This window comes from Olea europaea, unplaced genomic scaffold, assembly GCF_002742605.1.
Source record: "Olea europaea var. sylvestris unplaced genomic scaffold, O_europaea_v1 scaffold9848, whole genome shotgun sequence".
Classification (NCBI taxonomy): Eukaryota; Viridiplantae; Streptophyta; class Magnoliopsida; order Lamiales; family Oleaceae; genus Olea; species Olea europaea.
This window is the reverse complement of record NW_019268357.1, coordinates 1-4,874: the sequence shown is the minus strand read 5'-3', so window position 1 is coordinate 4,874 and position 4,874 is coordinate 1. Positions and strand designations below refer to the sequence as shown.

Sequence of the window (4,874 nt, the reverse complement as noted above, 5' to 3'; positions counted from 1 at the left end):
CTTTTACTCCTTTCCCAAAGGGAGCCTCTTCACTGCCTTACAGCAACTTGCCTTCCAAGATAAATCTTGCCTTCCAAGTTGTGTGTTCCAGGAATCGAACTCCCCACGCTTGGTTCCAGAGCCCCCCAATGTGATTGTTCCGCCAACTTGGATGTGCCCCAAGGAGCAACAGCTACACTTATATATATATATCTTTATGCAATTAATCTAGTTGTACAAACAAGTTGATAAAAATGATTAACAAAATAAGTGTTGACAGATTCTTGACCTTTGATTTCAAATGATTTTAAAAAATATTTTTAAAATGATTGATATAAATGTCATTTTGTAAACCAATTTTGTACAAGTAGCATGATTTCATTTATAGATCGGAACTTTTTTTTTTTTTTAAATTAAAAGACTAAACTTTTTGGTAAATTGGGACTGTGCAAATGCTTGACTATGAAGCAATATGCGATGTAACAAGCAACAAACAAATATATATTTCTGTAGACAGCTGCAATCACGTCCATTAGACTCTCGTCAGTGCTTCAATAAAATCCACGTGTCAAATGATTTTAAAAAGTGTTTTTGAAATGATTGATGTAGATGTTGTTTTGTAAACCAATTTTGTATAAGTAGCATGATTTCATTTATGGATCGAAACTTCTTTTTTTTTTTTTTTTTAAATTAAACGACTAAAATTTTTGGTAAATTGGGACTATGCAAATGCTTGAATATGATGCAATATGCGATGTAACAAGCAACAAAAGGTAATTTATATAGGACTAACTAGTGTGATAATGGTATAAATAGCACGACTTTGTCAACGAAATAGTAGACAAAATTTTACAAGTAGCAAAATTCACTTTACAATATTGATAATGATATAATTATAAGATGTTTTCAAAGTATCAAAATACATATTAAATTCTTTTTATTAATTTTGCATTATTATTTTTTTTTAAATTATACTTTAATTTTTGACTCACAACATAAAAAGTTTTGGTCCGCCCTTGAATATTTATGATCATCATATGAAGGATTTAAGTATTTTTAATCTTATAATTCATATTTCAAAGTATTTGGATAAATTTATCTTTAAGTTATGAAATGAATATTCGTAATAATTCTAATTATAAATTCAGGGAGTTATAGTTTTCAACTCTGAGACTTGGCTTCAAGTCTCTCAATGGCTTAGTCAAGTCTCTCAATGGCTTTATGTACTATGAATCAAAATAGATTTTACCCACAAATACTAGCAGCCATACCTTTTATCTACTTATTAGCAAACTTCTCATATAATGGCATTTTCCCCCACAAATTTCTTTGAATTAACTATGTCCAATAGCCAAATCCTTGAACTTTTTGTTCTTCAGTACCTATTCATACTACTGTGTCTTCCTCGTTTGGGATTTTGTGCCGAAACAGACACTATTACAAGAAATCTTGTCCTAAAAGACCCCGACACCATATCATTCAGAGGCAACGTCTTCAAATTGGGATTCTTCTCCCCTGATAATACCACCAAAAATCGCTATGTTGGTGTATTTTACAGCGTTTCTGAATCAACAGTGATATGGGTGGCCAACAGGGACAAGCCTATTCCAGATTCTTCCGGCAGTATAACGATATCCCAAGATGGGAATATTGTACTAACGAATGGAGAAAGTGAGATTATTTGGTCATCAAATGTTACAACATCTTCTGTTAATGCCAGTGCCCAACTTTTGAGCACTGGAAATCTTGTTCTGCGAGATGATTCAAGTGGGCGTACGTTGTGGGAGAGTTTTGGACATCCATCCGATACGTTTTTGCCTAACTTGAGGTTAATTGACAACATAAATACAGGTAATAAGGTGGTCTTGTCCTCTTGGAAAACCCCGATGGATCCAGAAGTCGGAAATTTCACAAATGGTCTCCAGGCTCTGAATATTCCTCAAACCTTTACATGGAATGGGAATCGTCCATACTGGCGAAGTGGTCCATGGAATGGGCAGATTCTAATTGGTGTACAAGAGATGTATTGTGTATACACTGCAGAATTCACTGTGGTAAATTATCCTCCAGGAACTTACTCTTTCAGTGTGCCAGAGGCGAAATCCTTGATGAGAATGACTTTGAATTCAACGGGGAGTTTGGTTCAAACGATGTGGAATTATCACACGCAGAATTGGGATATTACATCGTGGCTCCTAAACACGTATGTGATGTTTATGGGACTTGCGGGCCATTTGGGAGTTGTAATGCTTTAAGTTCGCCTATTTGTTCTTGTCTTAGAGGGTTTGAACCAAAGAATTCCCGGGAATGGGGAAGAGGAAACTGGTCTGGTGGATGTGTCCGGAGGAAACCATTGCTCTGTGATCGAAATAATATTACGAGCAGTGGGCGCAAAGAAGACGGATTCTTGGGGCTCCCATATATGAAAGTGCCGGATTTTGTTGAGCAGGGACCCTCTAGGACGGTAGAGGAATGTAGAAGTCTCTGCTCGCTGAATTGTTCATGCATAGCCTATGCACACGACACAAATCTTGGTTGTATGTTCTGGAGCCAAGAACTGATTGACATTCAACAATATTCTAACGTTGGTGTAGATCTTTACATTCGTCTAGCTTCTTCAGAACTAGGTACTTATAGTTCCGTTGTCTTTGATAACTTGCCATATAATGTTTCATGAACTTGTTATTGATTAAGCCTACGTAATTTGATATTTGTTTTTTTTCAGATGGGCACAGAGACAAAAAGCTGATTATTATCCTTCCAGTAGTGGTGGGTGTGGTTGCCATTTTGATTTGCACTTTCATTTATTGGTGGTTGATGGCTAGGCGAAAAGGTAACACAGAATGAACAGTGAATAATTTAATGGGCTTTACATGCATATATATGTATCTGTCTGCTAAAGATATTGATTTCCCTGTGGAACCAGGAGCCAAAGGAAAAGTAGATGCGAATTTAAATGAAGCTGGGCAAACATATCCATCAGATTCGGCCGGAATATTGCTTAAACATGATATGGATAAAGTTAATCTTGAAAAGTTTCCATTATTCACGTTCGTGACTCTTGCAAATGCCACAGACCAATTCCAGTACTTCATTTTATATAGCTCTCGTGCTGAAATTGCTATTAATGTGCACGCAGGGTAAATTGGTAGATGGAAAAGAAATTGCAGTGAAAAGGCTTTCAGCAGCATCTGGACAAGGAATGGAAGAATTTATGAATGAAGTGGATGTGATTTCCAAACTCCAACATCGAAATCTTGTAAAATTATTAGGATGTTGTGTCGAGAAAGAAGAGAAAATTCTCGTTTATGAATATATGACTAATAAAAGTTTAGACGTGTTTCTATTTGGTTAGTTGAAATTCAACTTTGTTCTCTATCCTTTCAAAACGTCTTCTACTATTAGTTTTTTATAATTTGCTTTTATTTGCGTAGATACTTCACATCCATTGCAGAAGATTCTCGATTGGAAGAAACGTTTTAGTATCATTGAAGGTATTGGACGAGGCCTTCTCTATCTTCACCAGGATTCTATACTAAAGATAATTCACAGAGATTTGAAACCAAGTAATGTTTTGCTGGACAACGACTATAATCCAAAGATTTCAGACTTTGGAATGGCAAGAATATTTGGAGGCAACCAAGATCAAGCCAACACTGGAAGAGTCGTAGGAACTTAGTAAGCAAATGTTGAATTGACAAAAGTATTGATCCCCTTAAACGTATGTTTGATACGCAATATTTAAATAATACTGTGAACATGCCATTCACTTTTAATATTGGACAATTCAAACTTACATGAATTTACCATACTTTTACAGCGGATACATGGCACCAGAATATGCAATGGAAGGAAGATTTTCTGAAAAATCTGACGTCTATAGTTTTGGTGTTCTGATGTTAGAAATCGTGAGTGGAAAAAAGAACACCAACTTCTACAATCATGAATGGTCGTTAAGCCTTTTGGGATGTGTAAGCCATTTTGTAATCTTTCCTCCCTTTCTTCGTGTTTTCAAATATTCCTCAGGATCTTATACATGATAATTTGTATCAGGCATGGAAATTATGGAATGAAGACAATGGCTCAGCCTTCATAGATCAAACAATATACAAAGCTGAATTCCAGGGAGAGATGATGAGGTGCATTCACATTGCACTATTGTGTGTACAAGAATTCCCTAATAACCGGCCTACAATTTCGACAGTTCTTGCAATGCTCAGTCGGGAAATTGTCAAGTTGCCTTTGCCAGAGCAACCAATTTTTGTTGAGAAGTGGAACTGTAGTCATGTCACCTCTTCCCAGACAGGAGTCTCCCTTAATGATGTCACTCTTACAATGCTTGGTGGACGATGATTTGGAATTTCTTTCAAAGTTTTAATAAAGTCCTCTATTTAGTTACATATGTTTTCTTGTTTTCTGTTTCCATATGTTACATATAATAGTTTGTTAACATTAGATTATTTATGTGTAATAATCATGAGTTGTGTTCGTCCAATTATATGCGATTGAGAAGGGCTGCTTGCATTTTACAGAATATCAATTTAGTGTGTACAAGTTTGAATGTAATTTCTTCAATAAATTACGTTTAATATTTATGAAAATAAAATATAAAATATATTGTCCAATTAAATGAAATTGAGACAATTTTACAGAAGACTAATTCAGTGTTCATCCGATTAAGTTTGAATATACATTTCATCCAACATATTCACTTTTTAATTCCAATCTCCATAACGTTAAATAGGGGTGTCAACGAGCTGAACCAAAAAATCGAGACTTCGGCTCAGCTCGGGCTTTTATAAGATGGGCTTTTTTTTGCTTGAACCGAGCCGAGCAAAAGCTTAGCCAAAAAATCAAGACTCCACGGCTCGGGTTTTTTTTTTTTTTTTTCGCCA

General features: G+C 35.5%; 1 pseudogene; it reads left to right on the top strand.

Annotated features, from left to right (window-relative positions):
* Nucleotides 1-1,196: 1,196 nt before the first annotated feature.
* Nucleotides 1,197-4,503, top strand: LOC111392823 (annotated as a pseudogene).
* The last annotated feature ends 371 nt before the right edge of the window (nucleotides 4,504-4,874 follow it).